We start from the raw sequence: 14,186 nt of genomic DNA on the forward strand, positions 1-14,186 counted from the left end.
CAAATCATTGACTTTGCGAAATATTTTGACGTCACAGGAGGGTGGAACTACGTTAAACTACACACTTGTGGAGTGAGTGGTAATTTGGGTTTAAAGTCATTTAAATTCTAGAACTGAAAGGGTATTGCACACTCAATGTCAAATTCCAAAAATTACATATTAAAGTCTCTCAAGAGTCTATATTAGGTCCTTTTTTATTTTTGATATATGTCGATGATGTTGCTGAAATATGTCAAACTTATGTAGGCTTTATGCTCATGATATTCTACGCACAAGTACTCTGAAGTTGATATTTATGACAAACGGAATGATTTCAGCTTTTCCATCGTCAACTTCTCATATTTATGTAGCAATATTCCATTATCACCTCCACATGGTGTTTATATCTCTCAACTGATTAGATATCAGTGTCAACATAACATAAACAACATAACTCAATCATTGCATAAAATAGATAGATATATAATCATTTCTTCAAACAATACAGATGTAAAAAAAAAAAAAGTTTAGAAGTAATGATGGAAATAGATAATTGACGTTCTTACACTTCATATACGAGAACTCCATGATATCAAATTTTAGAGTTAAAGAGGGTATATTAGGAGCAATGTCAATTTCTAAAATTTCACATAATTTTCAAGGTTTTATCTTAAAATTCAAAATGGAACTAAATGGTGTTAATTTTCAAATTGTTGGCAAAATTACTGAATTTTTACACACAATTTCGAGTAAATGATTTCAACTTTTTAAAGAATTGGTGTTCTGTTATCAAAATATATCAACCAAATTAAGAGGGTGTCCATTAGGATATTACAGTACCTATACTGGATTCCTAAACTACATAAAAACCTTAACAAACAAAGATACATTGCTGGTTCCAGCAAGTGCTCTACCAAGCCCCATCTTTGCTCCTCACGAAAATATTATCAGCTGTGAAGGAGAAACTTCAAACTTACTGTGCGACTACATATGCCAGAAGTGGTGTTAATCAAATCTGGATTCTAAAAACTTCTAAAGAACTTTTAGTAAATTTGAAATCGCAAAACTTTTCCCAAATCAGTAACATCAAAACGTATGACTTTTTAACACTATACACGATAATTCCTCGCGATAGATTAAAGACTAGACTTTTTGACAACATAGACAATTGCTTCTTCAACAAAAATGGAAAATGCAAATATTCATATCTAGTGATCATTCATCCAAAAACTTACTTTGCTCAACACCACTCTGATTCGACGCACAAGTACTCTGAAGTTGAAATAAAAAGTATGGTAGAGTTCCTCATTGACAATAACTTGGTCTTTGATGATCAGGTCTTCCAACAGTCCGTTGAAATTTCCATGGGCACGAATTGTGCTCCCTTGTTAGCTGACCTGTTTCTATATTCATATGAAGCAGAATTTATTTAAAACCTTCTACGCGAGAAGAAAAAATCTCTCGCTGTGGCCTTCAATTCGACATTTAGATATATCGACGACGTTTTGTCTATTAACAATTATTAGTCAAATGTTGTCTGATGTGTTTCATACCGATTGTTAGGCCCTTCTTGGCACATTGATTTTGACTACGGATAACTCCGTTACCTGATCTGGATATAGGGCTCACGGCGGGTGTGACCGGTCTAGGGGAGATGCTTGCTTCTCCTCGGCCTCTGGTCCCACCTGTGGTGTGTCCATGAGTCCGTGTTTGCCCAACTGTCTATTTTGTATTGCTTATAGGAGTTATGAGATTGATCACTGTTCGTTATCTTCACATTTCATTAGGCAGAGGTTGTCAAATACTATCTCTCAGATTTTCCTGAAACTTTGTACATATTCCTACTGACCAAATAGAAAAGTTTCTATCATGTTTAATTTGGCTTCTACATGGAATAACTACTTTAAGATAATTTTCAGTGAGAAAGGTCACGAAATATTCGAAAAATGTGCTATGTTTGAAAAGCTCTAAAATGTCATATAACAAACAAATAGAGAAAAGCAATATTCTATATGTTAGATATACACTATATGCAATAATTAAGAGGAATTTTGTGTCTATGAATGAATTTAATAATGGTTAAAGTTGCGCATATTTCACATCAATATATTTCACAAGATAATGATAAAAATTTAAGATCTCATAACACACAATACATTGTCTCAAAAGAAATGAATTACATGTATGTATAAACACGGAGTTGAAGAGGTGTATTTGAAGATACAATAATAAATTCAGTGGGAAAAGGAAGGTCTCATGGTGAAAAGTTGCACTGAAATCTCTAAATTTTCAATAAGTGCAAAAAGGTCAACTACTTAAAAGAAGATTGTTGATCTAGAGAAATAGAAATAGACATGAAGTAGATATAACCAATCAATGATTAAAAGATTAAAATTCATGACAAACTACCTGAACCTATGACCATTCAAAAATAAATTTCATGTCTTTGTTAACAGTTTATATAGTAAAGGCATAATAATGCTCATGTAAATCATTATATAAAATTTCACAATGTAGATATTTTTAGGTCATTTCTGTACACAGGATTTGAGATAACAGTCAATTAATTAACACACACATATGAAGTTAAAGTTATCAGTAAAGCAATTGCCAATCATGAAGAATTACATACATTACAAACTTAACATTGGCAGATCCAGAGAGTCTGGGGGTTAGAAAACACCCTCTCCCTTTCTCTAGGACATCGAAGTCGTTTTTTTTTTTTAACATTAACCAAAAATTTCTTGACTCTCTTGTAAAGGATTTCCATTTACATTCCTGAAATAACATGCCAGATTCTATTTCTGCCTACATCAGATTGGCAAAACTTGCTTTAACGCATGTTTACTCTGATGTTGAAATATAAAATGACGAGATATACATAATGTTTGTTGAATTTTATCCACGGAATTGTTTTTTGAAAATTCTCTTTAATTAATGAATAAAGGATTGTCTAGCAATTGATAATGCATCCATTTTTATTGATTCATCGGATATGTTAGATAATTATGTTAGAAATTATGAAAATTGGCACTGAATTTGTATTGATAAATTAACAATAGATACATTTCACAGTATGGAATCTTATTTTGTCAACTCACCACTCTCATTTAATTTATGTCTAATGACATAGCAGTGTTTCTTTTGAATATTGGTTCACAAAAAGGGATAAAATTTGTCACTTCAAAAACCGAGATATGCTGCATCCAAAGATTTAAAGTAGTGGTCATCATTTAACTATCTTTGTCAGCTGCAAAGTGTGTCTGTGAAATATATGTCAATAGATCTAGATTGCAGTGGAGCTATGAGTTCTGCAATTCCCCTTATTACTTCACAAGTCTTTTGTCTGTAGTAATTCTGTGTTCTCTCCAATGCCTCTTCCCATCTTGGACTCGTCTAAGATCTAAAAAAAAAAACCCCAAACAATTCAGCCTAGGTTAAATTTTCTTAAAAGTAGGTCAAACACAAAGGTCAAGGTCACAAGGTCAAAATACTTTGATACCAAAATAAAGGTCTTATCACAAGGGAAAATATGAAATATCAAAGCTCTATTACTCACATGAGCAAATTTCAGACAGACATGACAAAAACAATATGCCCCCACCCTGACTTTAGTCAAGGGGGCATAGAAATAAATTAACACAACTTAGAAATATTTGCATTTTGAAATGATTTAGTGTGGCCCTGCTAACCTTGAAAAGAATTTTGAAAAAGAAATTTCCTGTATATTCCCATATCAGACTTTGATCTCCTCCTCACTCTAGTTCTTGGGCCCCTGAATTTAGCATAATAGAATTTACACTACCTGAAGATCCTTGCATAAATGAATATGACTAATCATTAATGAAGTGGACTTGAGAAGATGATTTTTAAAGATGTTTCCCTATATTTTCCCTTTTATACTTTGATTCTCTATTATAGCGTCATCCTACCCCAGGTCATTACTAACCATTAGAAATACCTTAGTTAAGCATTCTAAACATTAAAAAGGAGGAAATAAAATTTGAAATTTTGCGGCTCAAATCGTGTCGATGTCCCTAAAACAAGGACCACTTTTAGACAAACTTCACGTTTCCATCACTTGTCAGCCATATCTGTTTATCCATGAAACTTTGATAAGGTTCGGACTGGATATTCATTTTTCATCAAAAAAAAAAAAAAAAAAAAAAAAAAAATGAAAATAAATAAATATCCGCGTTTACACAAATGGAGATATTTTCTAAGTAAATACTCTTTTCTGCAAAAATGACAATTTACGAAAGCTTTGGGTCATTTTATATTTTTACGCCAAGGAAGATAACTTAAATATCTGACTTTTTAGCTACTTCTGTCATAAAATGCACAACAACAGCAAGGTTTTCCAGCAATTTTATTGTTTTATCTTAATTATTAAGGGATTTCCTTCAAATATTGTCTATACTTTCTGGACAAATTTTGTTTTATTGATTATTATTTAATTTTCCAAAATGACTGTTTTCTATAGATTATATAGGATCCTCGGATTAATGAAATAGACCAAAATTTGGCACTTTACAATGTTTTTTGTGAAATGTACTTTACATACGATAAAATTGGCGTATAATCTTAAAGGGAACGTAGGGTCAAAAATGAAATTTTGATATGTGAAAACTGGTACCATGCAGACAACAAAATCTAGCATAGAAAAAATAATTGCTGCTGATAACAAGATTTGATATGTCATTTACACTGAAAACTGAGCTGAATGGGAGAATCTCTTATCATGGCGGCTGATGACGTGTATGCGGCAATTCATTACAACTGCTGGCACTATAGCACTAAATGGGTTACAGAATATCTATAATTTAAATGTCGGGAGTTCAAGCGAAATTTTGCACTGTGGTCAAAGGAAAAGGAATACATGTATCTACCTTTTAGCATCCCTGATCTCCCCAAAAACTATGAACATTGTGCAAGAATTGGATACATACCGGTAACCTTGGAAATGAATCTTTTGTTTTTGAACGGCATTTTGAGAAAGATTCTTTTAAAGAGGATATCAGGGTAAGTATAAATTATATTTGCTTTTTACTTGGTAAATACTAATAATTCTTAATGTGTCAATAACCAGAGTTTATTTACAACAAACTTTTGCTTATATAATAATTTTCTAATTTAATCTAATTCAGTTTATTTTAATATCCTTATCCAGTGAACATTTTGTATAGGCTAAATATGAAATATTCAAAGTTAAATTAATATCTAATTAAGTTAAGATATGTGGATACACATCAAAACCTATTAAAAAGAAGATGCAGTTACTAAAATATTTGATGGCAGCAAGCCTAAGAAAATAAGAGAAAATAGGTCAAAAAGATGAGGAAAAGGAAAAGCAGGATATATGTAATACTTTCAAAAATCATCACAGCACTAGCACATTTTGTATTATCCTATTGTTTTTAAAGAAATTGAAAATGTACAAGTAAACAAATGAAGTATAGTACATGTATATATGAAGTATAGTATCTATAATTAATTAGTCATTATGAGTATTTTTCATTTTTCAGCTAATCCATTTTCTTTTGGAAACCTATTGACCAACCTGGACTATTAGCATCTAAGGAAACAGGTAATTTGATGCATTTCTCTATTAAATGATTAACAACGTTTTACAACCAAGGTCATTTCAATTCCCCCTGTGCAGTTAATCTTTCAAATCTTGACATTTACGTGGCAATTACTGCAGGGGTGTAGTGATAATCAACAGATTTGTGCTGTATACAGGTTCACATTGCAAAATTCTCTTGTAAACAGATGTAATAATAAATCAGAAAGAGAGAAAACTACTATGAAAAATAAACTCTTTGTTGTGTGAAATACATGTACATTCATTACTTAAGTTATAAAGTAATGGTTTGATTTCATTTTTATATTTTCAGCTCAATGAAGACATCAATAGTGACAAAACTATCCCACTCTCAATCCATATTGAAGAATAAATCAACTTTGTGCAACATATACAGATAGAATTGTCCAGTCATTGTCCATCATATGTGCTAAGGAATGTTCAAGTGAAGAATGAAGAAGTGAAGATAATGAACAATCCTGTATAAAGAATTCAAAATTAAAAGTTTAAGAATTAAGAGTGTCGCTTTCATCAATTCATCCCAATTCACTAGTGTTTTCATTTGAAGCTGCTAATAATTCCTCTTCATTTTAATCAGCCTCATATTGGTATCCTTTGCAGTCAGACATGATCAGCTGCTTTCACTGAGAGGCAATTGCCCGGTATACGTCATTAGCAGATGGGATTGTGGGAAATATCTTAAAGAGCGATAACTTTATCTTGCAAAATGGCAGCCTCCAGCAGATGATGTGTAGCTATATTTAAATTCCGATTTCTACACAACAGATTACAATCAAATGGAAATAACCAGTGGACTTAATTACTAAATATCTAGTATTTGAAATGTGAAAATATTTTTTTATACCCTACGTTCCCTTTAACTTTCATCGAGTATGAATAAAATTATAGGGAATGGCATGTGCCAGCCATATTATAGCGACTGCCTGATATCTCCGGGGACGGCCTCTTAATAAATTAGATTTGAACTAGTTCCAAGTCTAAACTACTTGTATCATAAATTATAAAACTGAAATACAGGCATATGATTATAGAAATAAAAGATGATTATATTGGATGAAACAGAAACTGTAAAATCATGCATATTTAGAACTTTTTGATTAATCAATCCTTCCACCACAAAATGTAGTCCCTGCCAAACTCTTTCAAAATTTGAATTAACACACAAAAATTCAACTGGATATGTTTCAGTTACAGATGTGTAATATGTTTGCACCAATACGATCAATATTGAACCAGTAAATATTTAGTTACATTTCTGCGAATTTGTGCTCTTAAAACGCTCAGGAGCTAACTTCCTTAAAAGGTCACCTAAAAACTCACATGTTTCTATTTTGCTTTTCTTCTTTGTATAATCAAATATTCAAACACAACACACTAAAATACCTTGGTTTGTTGCCAATATAAACATGATCAAAGTACTGATAGACGGTGGTGTAATATAAGACTGAACTCTTTTATGACGAAGAATGTTGCTTATGTTGACAGCATATATTCCTTGGTTTGTGAAATTGAGCTTAAGGAACTGACGGCATGATTCGGAAGGAATATCATCTATGACCTGCGGTGGTTTAATGAGCCTGTGATTGGCAACATCTATAATCATAAAGTTTAGTCTATATTCGGGTGTTGAAAAATCCTAAAATAGACTAGCTGTGTTTCTACAAATAACGTATGCAAAACTCCCAATGGAACAGAGTAAAGTTTTTTACGAATATGATGTGGTTCTAATTGTCAGATGGGCTTCACTTGAACTTTTGAATTTCACTCGTCAAGGCAATTCATTAAAGTTTGCTCTCTGTGATTTAAAAAGTGAAGTTAAATTCTGCTGGGAGTAATACTTCTTACGCTATTCAATATGACAATGTTTATCAACAATTCAATGGCAATCGCTTTGCTGAGCTGAATGGAAGATGATTTGCATACTTCATCGATAAAGTTTTATCCTAGTCTATTTCTGTTTACCCCAGTTTTGTTGCTGTATCCCCATGAAATTCATTTCTATTTATAGGTAGCCATTGATGAAATCATACACTGATAATCAGGTTCATGAAGCCTGTTGCATCGTCGAATCATCTAAAAATTCTACTTCCATCGCAAAAGTTCAATATAATGACTTCTGGGGATTTGGCCTCAACCTTGTCCAAACTATGTACACCAAATTAAATGCGTGGCCATGTGAGAATAGTCCAGGTCTTATCATTGGTTGTGTTGCTGCTGATCTTACAAAAAGGCTCCCTTCCCATAAAAAACAAAGATAAAACAGTGACCTGGTTCAACGTCTGCATCTACATCAAACACCCATCCAAAGGACATCAGAATGGTGATGCATACAGCTAAATCGGAAACAGTGGCACCGATGGTAAGTAATAGTTTATCTCTATTTCAAGTGTTCTTACCAACATCATATCAATTGTTGTGTAGATACACTTTTACGGTCAAAATGAGAAGATTTAACTCACATGAGAAACAAAATACTTCATATCGATGGCTTAATAATGGCAACTTCGACATAGTTATGTTACAGGATACACATTATTGAAAATCTCTGAACTAGGATTCTAGATGATATGGAATGCCGTTTAAAAATTTTCATACCACATCTTATGTCGTTCTTTACACGATGATTTGACTACGGATTAAACTTTTTACCTGAACAAGATATAGGACCCACGGCGGATGTGACCGGTCAGTAAGGGATCTATATCATTTTTATGCTTACATGTACTCCTAGGCACCATTCCCACCTGGTATGTCCTTGAGTCTGTGTTTGCTCCGCTCTTAATTTTTGTATTCTTTGTGGAAGTTATGAGATTGATCAATGTTTCTATAAAAAATCATCTCCTTTATCAAAGGCGATATTTGAATGGAAGTCCTTACCCCTGCAAATAAGAGAAGCTACAATTCTAAGCTCATTCAAAAACTGCTTAGATCTCCAGAAATCACCCTTTCATCATTTTTGTCCTTTTGGAAAACGTTATTGTAATGTAATACATACGAGACTAAGACATCCCTGTTTATATTGATTATAGATTTATTCCAATGCAATATCATTCACTGTCCTTAGTGTACTTGTGATAAAGTTGAAGATGGCCCCCATTCCTTTTTCTGGACAGCAATCTCTGTGTTTCTGTTTACGTTGGTTAAATGAAAGTATTATTGCAAAATTGTAGAGCTTAAATAAATTCGAGGTAAATAACCTTAGAAATCTGGCTGCAGATGTTGGAAATGAATTTTAAAAAAGAAAAACAAATTATTCAGGAATCACTGGTAAGTCAGACTGCAACTTCGATTTTAGCACCGATTGTACAGAATGATGTCTTGCTTGTAGGATCGTTTCATAACAATTTACCACCATTCAACAATGTTGTTTATAAAATTTCACACCAGTTATAAAGAATACAGAATGAAAAGATGGAAAAACATGAACCTCTGGATATAACAGAGGTGGGATCAGGTGCCTAGGAGGAGTAAACATCCCCTGTTGACCAGTTACACCTCCTATGAGCCCAGGTAAACGGAGTAATGCATAGTCACAATCAGTATGTAAAGAATGGTCTAATAATTGGTATAAAACATGTTAGACAACATTCAACCCAGTGATACCGTGTGTCAATGTTCGTTATTTTCACCTAACGTTTGATAATCAAAGCGTCTGACAAATTTTTATTTTCGAAGATAATTGCTGTCTAATTTCCTTTTGACAATGAAGAGGATGAAAGAACAATATTATAAAGAAAAGACATACCATTTTACGTGTAGCCTGTAGAAAACTCTTCTTTAAAGGCGTGGTGGAAAAAATTTCCCTTGTAACAATGTACTTACGTATATCATATTAAATTACATTAACTATTTATATGCAGCAATGATATCTCGAAAAACATAATTAATACAGTTGTTTCAGAAGTTGACCATGGGGTGAAATGTTACATACAGTGATGATGAATATACTGTACATGAAATAGTCAAAGGTGAGGTACAGTAATCAATCTCATCAATATCTATAAAACTAAGAACATTTCTTTTTACGAAGCTGAGACTGAAAAATGGAAGATCTATTAAGTGATTAAAAAGATGCGTAGGAATAATTATATATGTTCTTTATTAAAACACAGAATACACATGACAATTTTCATTACCATATAGTGTCATCAATGTTATGAGAAGTCAATTTTCATTTTGTAAAATAATCAAACATCCTGTTGTCATATAAGTATATACATAACATGTAGCTTTACAAAAAATTGTACCCACCTCAACCGGGAACGCTTACTCCTCCTAGGTACTTGATCCCATCTCTGATATACCCAGGGGTCCGTGTTTGCACTTCATATAATTTTGTATATTTTATAGGATCTATGAGATTTACCACTATTCGTTATCTTCACTTAATTATTGTAGTGTGATTCAATATGTAGTCATGGACAGAGCTGCACAAATTTTAGTTAACTGTAAGTGATATTTAATGTCTAGTTAATGCTTTATCACTATGTGAGTTAATGACAAGTAAACCGTCCATTTACAGCAAAGCGAACCTTTCTCCCTAGAATCTACAGTGACGAAAAGGAAATAGAACTGTAAAAGATAGTGACTGCTCGAATAATGAGGGTTGGACAAAGTTCTAAGAAGAGCATATACCTGAAGTTTAAGACAAACCTGATTCTGAATTAAAAGGTATTTGTTGCGAACTTATTGATGAGAGAATCTTACAGAATGAGTTGGAATGGAGAAATTGACGACTCGAACACGTTTACCGTCTTCGTTTTTTAATGTACACATGAACAAAAATATTGCAACACCAAAGTTACTCGCCCAAGCTACTATTCTACTCAATTACAATAGAATTTGCGAGTTTTGTACTTGGCGCTTTGGCTCTTTTTTAACCAGTACAATTTATAGGTTTACTTTTCTTGCAAATCGTAATCATGGATCCTCAGCAAGTCTGACGCCAATTTATTGATATGAGGAAAGCAGGTATCTCATTGAGACAAATTGGTCATCAAATGGGTCATCACCATTCAACCATCTATAGAATATCAGAACGAACCAGCTAGCAAATGACCTCAAAGGTTGTGAAAGATCTGAAGGACCCCGTAAAACATCTGTTCGGGAGGACAATGTACCTAGCACGATGCTAAGACAAAACGACAAGACTAAGACAACCAACAGCGCACTTTTAAAAAGGGATTGATTGCCACATCATTTGCTTTCAATGAGAACCGTGTGAAAGTTATTTGGCTATCGTGCTAAAAAGCCCATAAGGAGACCTTTGCTTACAGCCAACAACAAAGCAGAACATGAATGAATGCAATACTGTCAAGCTCGCCAACGCTAGAACTTAGCGTCCGAGGGAAAGTCAATTGATCGCCTGAGAGTCGCTTTTTGCTATATATCACAGATGACGAATTTGTGTAAGACGGCAACCTAAAACTGCATATGCTGAAAGAAATATTGTACAAACAATTTCGAGTTTTGGTGCATCAGTTATGGTATTGGGCTATGTTTTCTGCGTCTGTAATCTTGATGTTATCACAGTTGGGGCAACCTTAATGCACAACATTACCAAAGGGATTTTCGTGCTGCACGTGTTGTGCCTCATTTTGACAATCTCCCTCTTCGACTAAGGCCAGTGTTTATGGATGACAATGCCAGATCACATCGTGATCGTGCTGAGCAGGTGTTTTCGGATAGTGAGTTTCATGTATTTGCGACACTGCCATGGCTTGCTTGAAGTCCATATTTGAACCCTACTGACAAATTTGGAACATCATTGATGGCCGAATTCGTCAAAGGACACCACCATTTTAAATATTACATGAACTGACACAGGCACTGCATCAGGAGTGGCAAGCTCTACCACAACATCAAATGCAACGCTTGATCAGAGGCTTACGACGAAATGGAATTGACACATGTTAACGTTATTTCATTCATAATAGACACTTCAATCAATATAGAGGTATAATTATTTACGGCAAATTTTCTTCAAAATATCACGTCTTCTTCTGTGAAAAGGAATAACAATGAGTACATTTATTGGTCGTGATTTTACAGTTTTAGAGGCCTAGTGATGCTGTTAAATAAATAAAGTTTGATACGAAAACTGCTATTCAACTTATAGTGTGAAAAATATGCTGGTATTGCAATATTTTTCCATGTGTATATTATGGATACTTAGAACTAAGGATGATTGACTGAATAACATGAGTATTATTCTTAAAATGTCTTGATAACTTTAAAATATAATATTTGTGACATAATAAATCCTAAAAATTTAATTTTGTTTGCCTAGGATGAATTGCAACTCTGGCATTGGAGAAAATGTGAACGTAACGAGCAGTGATCAATCTCATCAATCCTAGAAAGAAAACAAAATTGAGAGTAAGGCAAGCGTGGACCACTGGACACACCAGAGATATGATTAGATGCGTTGAAGGAGCAAGCACCCCTCTTAAGCGGTGACCCCAACCGTAAGGACCATATCATGATAAGGTAAACGAAGCAATCCGTAATCAAAATATGTATATAATGAGCGGCATAACAATTGGTACAGAAAACGTCAGTATATATTCGAGATGATGAAATGATGTATGTAGAAATGAGACAAATTCAATGAACATAGAATTCATAAATGATATGCTTTCAACGAGACTGTTGAAATTTCTGTAACATGAACTTCTTTGTTAGTAACTTGCCTATGTTAATTGTTATGGCTCAGAACAAACCCTTATAATAGCATAGCAGAATTTACTAACAAAGGCAACCAAACAATTAATAATATCTATTTACAATTATAATTGAAAGAAAATTGTAACAACCGCAAAATAATAACTTACGGTAGTTGAACAATAAATATCAAAATCCATGACAAACTGAATTTACACAATTTTTTTTCCCAAAATCCTAGTTCCCAGTTATAATCCAGATGCCCATCAAAAGTGTTTGTCTAACTAGAGCTTTTTATCATAAACATTCACAGTGTATTTATAATAAGAATGGATTTTCTAATACAATCTTCAAAGACAACGATGCAACCATTACTTCATCTTTCTACTAAATAAGTGAATATGAGCTCTAGAACAATCTAGGTTACAGGTGTCAATTGAGTGTTAGTAATACACAACGCCTCCCCCTTGAAAAAAAGTTTGAATGACAATGAAAACTTAAATTCTCTAATACACATATATGTACATCAATCAAAGCAACAGCAAAATAACAGAACATACTCGCTACACTCTTGATAAGGCATCTGCTATAACATTATCTCTGCCTTTGATATGTTTGATATCAATATCATACTCCTGCAATAATAAATTCCATCTTGTGAGTTTTTGTTTCTTGTTTGACATTGTATGTAAAAAAGTGAGAGGGTTGTGATCCATAAGAACAAGAATATTCAAATAAACATCAACATGTTGCAACGCTAACAACAAAACTCTTTTTCAATGGTTGAATATTTTTTTTGACATTTCGTAAATGTCTTTGCAAAAATAAGAAACAACTCTATCTACATTGTCATTATGTTCTTGAAACAAAGCAGCACTGATTCCTACATCACTAGCATCTACAGTAAACTTGAATTGCTTAGAAAAATCAGGAGCGAAAAAAACTACTCATGAGAAGATATTTTTACAAAATGATTCGTAAGAGTTTTTTTCCCAATGAAATTTAACCCTCTTTTGCAATAAGTCGGTAAGTGGACCAACTGTTAAAGAAAAATTTGGACGGAATTTTCAATAAAAGTCTGTCATTCCCAAAAATCTCATTAACTCCTTTTTGTTTTTAAGGAATTGGGAACTTTGCAATAGCCTCTACTTTAGCCATAATAGGTGCAACATAACCCTTGCCTACTTTATGACCGAAATACTCTACAGTAGCATGACAAAAGTCACTCTTTGCAAGGTTCACTGTTAAGTTTGCTTTTGCCAGAATGTCGAAGAACGCACGCATGATTTGGAGATGTTCCTCCCATGTGTTGCTGTACATGATAGCATCATCAATGTAGGCTTCACACCCTTGAATGTCATGTAGATGGGAATAAATCATCCTCTGAAAGGTCGGTGGAGCATTTTTCATCCCAAACGGCATCACTTTGTATTGCAATAGGCCATCACAAATGCAGAAATTTCTTTGGGTCTTTCAGTCAATGACACTTACCAGTAACCCACCAACAGGTCAAATTTACTGACAAATTTGGCATTTCTGATTTTGTCAATACAGTCACCAAATCTAGGAATCGGATAAGAGTCTATTTTCGTGACAGAAATCACTTTTCTAAAATCAGTACATAATCTGTAGGTACCATCAGGTCTCGGTACTAAAATGCAAGGTGAGCCCCAGTCACTTTTACTTGGTTCGATAATGTCATTGTCCAGCATGTACTGTACTTCCCTTCTCAAGTACTGCTATTTTAATGGATGTAAACGATAGGGATGCTGCTTGATGGGCAAAGCGACACCAACTGTAACATTATGAGAAGCAGCATTGGTTTTTTGTGGAATATCCGAGAAAATCGAAGGATAATTAGCCATAAGACGTTAAACTTATTCTCTCTGGTGAATTTTCAAATATCCAAGTTTGCTATCCAGACTGGCAAGAATTTCGG

At 33.6% G+C, this 14,186-nt stretch overlaps 1 long non-coding RNA gene across 1 annotated transcript; it reads left to right on the forward strand.

Moving 5' to 3' along the window:
- The first annotated feature begins 3,392 nt into the window (after positions 1 to 3,392).
- Positions 3,393 to 6,108, forward strand: LOC130055151 (uncharacterized). Its single transcript, XR_008803422.1, has 3 exons — positions 3,393 to 5,001; positions 5,505 to 5,566; positions 5,877 to 6,108. It is a non-coding gene; the product is annotated as an uncharacterized LOC130055151 (long non-coding RNA).
- The last annotated feature ends 8,078 nt before the right edge of the window (positions 6,109 to 14,186 follow it).

Source organism: Ostrea edulis, chromosome 5, assembly GCF_947568905.1.
Source record: "Ostrea edulis chromosome 5, xbOstEdul1.1, whole genome shotgun sequence".
In the NCBI taxonomy this organism is placed as follows: domain Eukaryota; kingdom Metazoa; phylum Mollusca; class Bivalvia; order Ostreida; family Ostreidae; genus Ostrea; species Ostrea edulis.